We start from the raw sequence: 8,510 nt of genomic DNA, 5'->3' as shown, positions 1-8,510 counted from the left end.
CTCTGACTAAGAATGTGGGAAGAGAGAAGAGTCATCTACCTTTTAAGATAACTGATATTGCAAAGAAATAAGCATCTGAAGATTAAGTTTCATGAAAACGTCTGATGCTGAAAAGTCATACTCCTAAAGTGAGGAAATCCCCAGAATACTTTGAAACAGCACTGACATGGAAATGTGGCCAGTCATTGCAGAAGTCAGGAGATCAAAGTCATTGTGGCGGGTCCTGAAAGCCTTCTTATACCTGGAGACCCATGCCTTCTTCTCAACACATCAACATACAAGGACAAAACTGCATGCACCACATCTGAATGTAGACAGTCACACATACTGGGTAGCAACCAGTGACACCTGCTTCCCCAAGTACAGAGGCCTCACCTGGATCCTCCTGAGAAGGACAGGAAGGCATGGCTATGTCAAGTAGAACCTGGTGCAAACCGGGATGGGTCAAACATCTGCAGAGAGAGCACCGGGGCCAGGACAGATGGGGTCAAACTCCTTGCCTCAGTCTACCAGGGGACAAGAATCCCAGAGGAGGAGCAGGAGAAGGGGTTGGTGTGGAGAGAGCATCCCATTCACTCCTCCCGCTACCATCTTACCTCCAGGTTTGACTATATCTTTGGGTTGTGATGAAAGGAGAGGATCAGTATGAATCCTGTGGGGAAGGGAGGAGAGAGAGAAACTGATGGTCCCCATGGAACAGCGGGCATGTGCTGGCACAAAGTGTCTGGGATCACTCTCCGTCACTCTGAATGAAATGATGCTCTTGCAAGACTGGTGGGCTGGGCGTGACAAATCACATGATCACTGATTAGGAGTAGGTAACTGGGGCCCAGGACTGAGAAGTTAAAGAATTGGAGGCTTATACACAGGAGCAACTCAGATGACAAGTCACATTTATCAAGTGCCATCACGACCCTTTGGAAATGTGCAGTAGCTCATTTAGTACTCACACAGCCCTCAAGGAAGGCCATCTTATCCCCAGGTGGAGAAGAAGCACCTGAGCCTTGAGAAGTTAACGGATGTGTCCATGATCTTACAGTTAGGAAGTGGCAGGGCTGGGATTCAGGCCCACTGGGAGGGGAGCTGATGGTTGGCCTCCAGCCATGGCAGATCATCAGATGCTCTCTACCATCCACAGGAAGGCCTCAAAAAGAAGACCCCGTGTGAACCCTGGCAGTGATTTCACTGAGATCCCTCCTTAGACCCCATATGGAAAAAACAATCTCCACCTGTTTCTCTCTACTTTTGCTTCAAGCCTTTTCAGCTCAAGGAATTAGAACTCTAGGACTCCATTACAAGACCACATTCAAAGTCCAGCAGTTGCTTATTGAGCATTTGCTGCTTCAGATTCTGCATCAAGCACTTTTGAAAAGTTGTCCATACTTCAAAGCAAATATTAACTATCTTGAGACAGAAACATAGTCATGCCATTCCAGAACTGGAAGAGCCCATGTGGGGCTCTGAGGTCCTGTGTGGTCTTGGAGTGGCCTTAGGTGAGTGGTGAGGTGACGTCCATTCCTGCAGGTAAAGAGCGTCCATCAGGGAAGGTGATGGGCTTGCTCAACTCTCCGGCTGTGCTGGGCACTGGTGGATAGAGTCTCAGTGCCTCCTTGATGCACGTGGTGGTATAGGGCATCTAGTCCAGGTGGTCCCTGAAAAGAAATGCATCTAAGGGTGGACAGGATAGGACAACCAGGGATTCTCCCTAGCTCAGGTGGGACAGGGTTCTTCCATCTCCTGGACACTCACCAGGTGATGGAAGCACCATCCTCCAGGAGGCTCTGGATCTCTTCTTGGCACCTCTGCTGATGCACAGGGTGGGAAGCCAGTGTATAGAGGATCCAAGAAATGCCACTGGCTGTGGTGTCGTTACCCTTGAACATGAACATGTCCACTTCGGCACAGAGGTCCTAATCAGACAAGCTGCTCCCATTCTCTATCTGTGGAGGCAGGGCCAGAGTGCAGGGTCTGCCCTTCCTGTGTACTTCTGCCCAAAGCCTCAGGCCTCTCTTGCTCACACTCACTCTGGCAAAGAGGAGGATGTCCAGGAAGTCCAAATGCCTCCTGCTCCTCACTTTCTCCAGCTCTCCCTCCTTCTGCAGGTGAGCCTTCCTCTCCTTGATCACTGTGTCTATCCCAGAACAGTGGTTCCCAGCCAGAATTGAGGACTCTGGGGGCCCATATGCCATCTGCCATCCCCATAGACCTATCTGCCCCTCAGGCCCAGTCTGGGTGCCAGGTGGATGTGGATGTGGGTGGGACTGGGTGAGTATGTTAGGACTGAGAACTCAAGTGTCATCTACTCCAGGCAGCAATCCCTACAGTAACACAGCCCATGGAGACTCTGTGTGAATGCTGCTGGGAGGGGGTCTCACTCAGTCATCACCAACATGGTGACTCCTGTAACTCCCTGTTCAATACCTGACACCCTGACCTCTGGGTTCCCGGTCCCTGCAGCATGCAGGTGTGTGTCAGCTCCTGAAGAGGAAGCAGGAGTCTGGGCTCTGCATGAGGGGTCAAGGCCAGGCCCTTTCACATGTGCCTGATGAAGGTGTGTGGAACAGCCCATGAGAAGGAGAAGAACCTGTGTGTTGATGGGCGAGCTGGCAGACCTGATGGTTCCAGCTTTCAGGGGTCAGCCTGTAGATGAAGTCGTTTTGGTGGAATATATTTTTCATTTGGGAAATATCAGAACTGTTGAGATCAATATATATCAAAATATCAGACTGTTGAGATCCCTGATGGCCTGGAAGTAGGACTAGGAGTTCCTGAAGGGAGAGGATGCAGAAGAGACTGGAGTTGAGGGGCCTCTGACCTGGAGAGGGATTAGGGCTCTGGGTCGAGGATTCCTCAGTCAGTAGGGACAGGCAACACTGAAGCATTGTCATTTCTGTCTTACCCTTGAAAATCCTCAGTATTTACAAGTGTCCTGAGGGGCCAGGCTTTTCCCTGTGTAGGAATCAGGGACCTGTGACTGAGTCAAGAATAGTCTGAGTGGTATTTGACCATGGTCCATGTTTCTTTACATTAATTTTTGTGCTGAGAAACATCCCTGCTGCCCTGACTGGCTCTCAGATAAGTCCTCCCCAACTGGTGACAATGGGACCCTGCCGTTGAAGTGCTGTCACTGACCTGTCAGTCTTGATGCTGTCCTGGAGACTGAAGGTGCACTTCATGGTGGTGTCCAGGGTCATCAAGGAGACATGTCTGAAGATCTCTACATGTGAGTCCTGGCTGATGAGCTCCTCCCACTTGTCCTGTGGAGGGAGGCGGATTGACTCTGCTCTGCTCTCCCAGAAGGCCTGTGCTGACAAGGCCAGTCCCTCTCTGTCTCTACTTATTTGCTTGAGATTTCCTCACTCTCTAAGCAGATGTGCTTTAGCAACTGAGGCTATAACGTATGTATGTGATATGATGCCAGTTTTCTATGAATATTTTACCATATAAATTGACATGTTCTCTCACAATATTTGAATTCTGAATTTTAGCAATAACTTATGATGATAAATATCTTGTGGCAGAGCAAAGAGCATAGTTTCTTGCGGGGAATTGAAGGGGGAATTGAAATCGACAGTTGGTCAGGCGATGTCCAACACTAGTAAGCAAATATTTAAGGGCAAGGAAAAGCCTAAGAAGCTCTCTTAGGGTTCCTAGGAATGGGCTTGACTTACTTCAGTTCCTTTCATTTATCCAATATTAGCTGAGCCCAGGTGGTACCTGGTCTGGATCAGAGATGACGTTTGTGAGGATCCAACTCTTTGAGTGTAGACCTGACTTCATTTGCTCCCATGGGTGGCTCAGTGCTACAAAGAAGTCCTGAACCCACATAGAGCCCACCTGAGTAACATTCTGGGATGTCTACTCTTCCATTGAATCTGTCATTGCTCAAGCCAGTCATGGCCAATTTGTGCTGCTGTCCTTGTTCTAGTCTGTTGTGTTGAAGACTTGGAGATGAGAGGAATGTGCACCCTGAATAACCTCCTTTCCTTTGTTGAGGAACAAATTGTGGATCCAAGTTGGTGCCTGAGTGCTCCTCTGTCCCATTCAGTTTTGGTGAGCACTGTCTCTTATGAATTTCTAAATTCATCATTCTGGGGACTGTATCTGATGGTTGTCTGAGGGACACAAGTGTCTGAGAGCAGACTTTGTCAATTTTATTGAATGTGAGTGGGTACTGGCAACAAGGGTTGAACTCACCAGCATCCTTTGGACAGAGTTGGCCATGAGTCCCATGTAGGGCTTCAGAATGTCATTGTGGAAGGCTGGGGTCAGCATCCACCAGTGCTAGAACCACGTCTGCCCCTCCAGCAGCAGCAAACCTTTCCCTGGACCACAGATGGGTGTATATGGGCATCGGGGACACTGGGGCCAACTTGGGAGGAACCGAGTATGTCAGGAGAAGGCTCATGAAAAGCAAGAGTTGGAAAGGCAGTACGTTTCAGGGATGTGAATTTCCAGTATTTCTGTCCCATAGTCATGCTGACATGATTATGACAGCAGTGAGATAGAAGTGGATAAACAGTAGTTGGGGGTGGGGGGCAGGTGATAGAAGTACTTATCTAAAAGTCAGGCTGAGAACATTGGAAATAACAGAGAAGAGATGAAGAGGTTCAGCTTCAGGAGGGCTCTCAGTACCATTACAAAGGATGAATGTTGCATTGGAAGGAGAGAAATAAGGTTTGATTCAGAGATGGAGGTGGTAACTGGGTGCCTGGCAGCAGTTCTCCATTATGCAAAGTGGAAGCTCTTTTTAACCTAACTAGTAGGGGGAACACTGCTGTATTTAAATGTACTTATCAATCCAGGGAATCAGGAATCTGTAGATACTATGAGACTTTGGGCCTGAAAAGTAAGGAAGAAAAGTTGAGGGGACCAAAAATGTCAGAGAGCCCCCAGAGCAGCTGAGGTCCAGGCCATGCGCTTCCTCCCCTTTCTGGTGCTTGTCAGATGGCAGTCTGTCTCAATATACCCCCCACTTGCCTCCCATCCCTGACTCTCTCTGTCCAGATAGTCACTGTGAGCCCAGGAAAGCAGACTCAGTGTTCTTGGAACAGAACATCCACAGGACCAAGAATGGTGAATTGCCATGAAACATTAGCTCTTTTCAATGCCTTAGAATAAGACAGAACCTGTGGGTGTACTATAATTTGTGGTGGTTTGTCCATCCCATGACCAAGGAGAAGCAACTGTGAGAGGTGCTCAACCTTGATCAGCGTGGATAGGGAATTGTCTTTCAGATCTGGGATCATCTCAATCTGGCTGTAATAAGATAAAAAGTAAGAAATAAAAGAGAAAGCAGCCTCACCCAGGTGTTTGAGCATTTAGAAATAGTAAATAATGTTGTCTTTAGTCTGGCCCGTGGGTTGAGGAATGTTTGAAAGAGTTCAGGCTTTGATGTCTGAAGGGCCAGTCTCTTCTGGAATTTCACACCCAGGGGCATGTACTCAAGGGAAGATTTTCTCCTGCTGAGGGTTTCCCTCTCACCTGATCTCCCCAGGACCATCTTCATATAGTCAGGGTCATAGATCAGAACTATGGCCATTGTCCCCTACAGCCAGCGAACACATGCACTCAGGTATTTCTCTACCCTTTTCAGTAGGGCTTGCAGCTCACTGTCATCTTGGAACTGTAAGCAAAGGAAAGACTAATCAATAAAACCCTTCTTTCAGTGCCAGGGTTGGAGTCATGTCAAGGTTAGGATGGGGTATCAGGAGATTACTCTGGATCCATCAGCAGAACTAAGAGTTTAGAACTATTTCTTATGACTTGGGCTCTGATCCAGACCTTGCTGGCTGTCCATCTTTGATGCTTAGACCAGATTCTCTCCCATTGTTGGGTAGACCTAGGCCACCACTACAAACTGCTTACAGATACCTACATCAGGGGTTGACTCCTTGGTGCACAAAACTTTTGGAAGTCATTTGGATAAAATTTGCATGAGCAATTAATGATAATTCATATCACTTGGTAAACAGTTTTGTCTTATTTTTTATTTGAAGAAGAAAAAATAGACTATATTTAAAAAATTAAGCTATGATTATTTTCATTTTGCCATACTGACTGTTATATATCTTCAATACTGTCACAGCATACATGTAAATGTTAATATGAAAGGGTATTTAGAATATATATGGCTAAGTGAGAAAAGTTAAACTATATGTGTGTGTATAATATTATTTTACATATTGAGTGTGTGCATAGTTGTGGGACAGATTCCGGGCATATATATGAAAATGGTTTTGAAATAAGATTGTGAAAATAGTTGGATTTTTAAATCTCATATCATTTATTAATATTCAGAAACATTTGTGCACTTCCCATTGCCTAGAGGAATCTTTGTACACTCCTGAGTGTGGACCACAAAGCCCTTTCCTTTATGTTTTACTGTCTCTATTGTTGCCCTTTTAGGGCTGGCAATTTCACAGGACCCACTGCTCTGCCCCCACGATGCTGCTGCCAGCGCTCCTTGCACTGGCTCCACCTGCTCACTCTCAAGGCTTTTGCCTATGTTCTTCCCTCTAGCTGGTGGCCCGTCCTCTTCGCCAGAGAGCAACTGCTTCTCCTCAACTTTGGAGACTCAGCTTTGTTTTGTTAAGTCTGGATTTCTCATCAACGGTTGGTTCCCAGCATGTTCTGTAGTCAAATCATCTTTATTTCAATGACTTCTGTATCTGATCTCTGCCTGCATCCTTCTCCCATCAGGACTCAGGAGCTCTGAGGCAATTTGTCTACTGTGGGTCATGTTCTTTCACTAAGCTTGTGTTTATTGAGCATTTACTGTGTGCCAGGCACAGATTTAAGGCACTGAACTAGGATGCAGCTCTAGATGCTTGTCTGTTTGGAGCCTGCAGGGGAGTGGAGCAGACTGAGAGATCAAGTGGCCATAACAGGAGGGCAGCATGAATGTGTGATGGAGGGAAGATGAAGCCTCAGGGAAGCTTTGGGAAGGGTGCTTAACTCAGACCAGTCTTAGAAAGCTTTGTCCTGAACTTGCTCATTAATCAAGTCATCATTTACCAAGATGCTTTTGGGTTACAAAGATGAACCAGAGGCAGGCTCTCCCTGAAGGAGCTCATAGCTATGACATTGCAGATAGAAATAGCTGAATCTAGTCAGCTCTGCCTTATGAGAAGGATCTGCAAAAGACAAAGAGTTTTCCTCTTCACTCCTGGGTGACCAAGAAAAGTACCTAAGAGGAGATGGCTTGGGGTTGGGCCTTGGTAGATAGAAAAGAGGGACAAGGTCCTTCCAAGGAGAGGGCCCATGGGAGCCAACTCCCAGAGGCTGGAATGCACAGGCAGGTGGGGTGGACCCTGAGTAACCTGCGGTGCAGGAAATTAGGAAGGAGAGAGAGAGATACTGGGCCAGCCCACATGGGACTTAGATGTTTCCAGTTCTTGTCTTTGTCTCCACTCTGCGCTAATCATGCAGCCAAGAAAGAGGGGCCTCAGCTCTCTGCAATCTGTGATTGTCGCCTAACACTTGTTTAAGCCATAGACCCTTGGTGACCCCTCTCCATCTGACTTTGCTCAGAGATCCCCCACCTCACAGGCCAGTGCTGCCAATGAGTGTGGCAATGCTGCCCCTCCCAGCCTGAAAGCTGCTCCTTTTCCTCCTTCTGTCCCTCCACACAATGGACTGACACCCCTCTGTGCTCGGTGCTGGGGGTGAGGGGGACTACAGGCTCAGTTCCAAGAGTTCATAGTCCTTCATAGTCCAGAGAAAGGACACCAGGCAGGCAAACTCACCCTGTTGATGGTGAAACTCGAATGTCAGTTCTCTTTACCTGGCCCCATCCTGGAAACCTTACTCCTGTGTGCCGACAACTGAAATCACAAGTTGCAAAATCCCTCAGTCTGATCAAGGCAAGCAGGTTTGTCTTATAGCTGACATAACACTACCCAGCAGGTGAGCTATTGTCCTGTGACCTGACACTGTCTTAGATATCTCTCTGTTGTCTGCCGGGCAGTGAACCCACAGGGCTGATCCATCAGATTGATGTCAGTGCTTCCAGACAAGCACAGGACAAGGTATGAACTCACTGACCATAACCATGCTCTACATCCCTGCCCCTAGTGGCCCTTCCAATCCCCAGTCCAGCTCCATCCTACCTCCTGCTTGTGCCCATAGAGCCAGTGGGAAGGAGGAGATGGGAACTGATGAAGGGGTTTGAGCAGCCACTGTCTGCACAGGTAAAGCTGTACTGCCTTGAGCAGAAGCAGAACCAGGCCGAGCAGGGAGATCACCTGCAGAAGCCCAGAGACACTGCCCAAGGCACTGGTGGGGCTCAGCGTACAGACACTCATGGTGCAGTGGTTTCTGGATTGTTGACTGTCGCTGACTGTGGCTGACCTTCCTGGAGCACCTAGCTTGGTCTGGGAGGATCTCCCGCCCACATAGGGGAGGGTGAAGGTGAAGGCAGAGCTCAGACCTGGGCCTCCAGAGTAGTTGTTGGCTTTTTTTTTTTTTTTAATTTAAACCATCTCTCCTTTGTCACAAAATGTAAGTGT

At 47.9% G+C, this 8,510-nt stretch overlaps 1 pseudogene; it reads right to left on the bottom strand.

The window, feature by feature from the left end:
• Positions 1–371: 371 nt before the first annotated feature.
• On the bottom strand, positions 372–8,306 carry LOC122429156 (annotated as a pseudogene).
• Positions 8,307–8,510: the final 204 nt, after the last annotated feature.

This window comes from Cervus canadensis, chromosome 2 (assembly GCF_019320065.1).
Source record: "Cervus canadensis isolate Bull #8, Minnesota chromosome 2, ASM1932006v1, whole genome shotgun sequence".
Taxonomy (NCBI): Eukaryota; Metazoa; Chordata; class Mammalia; order Artiodactyla; family Cervidae; genus Cervus; species Cervus canadensis.
The sequence above is the reverse complement of the archived record's forward strand: the minus strand, read 5'-3'. Positions and strand labels throughout refer to the sequence as shown.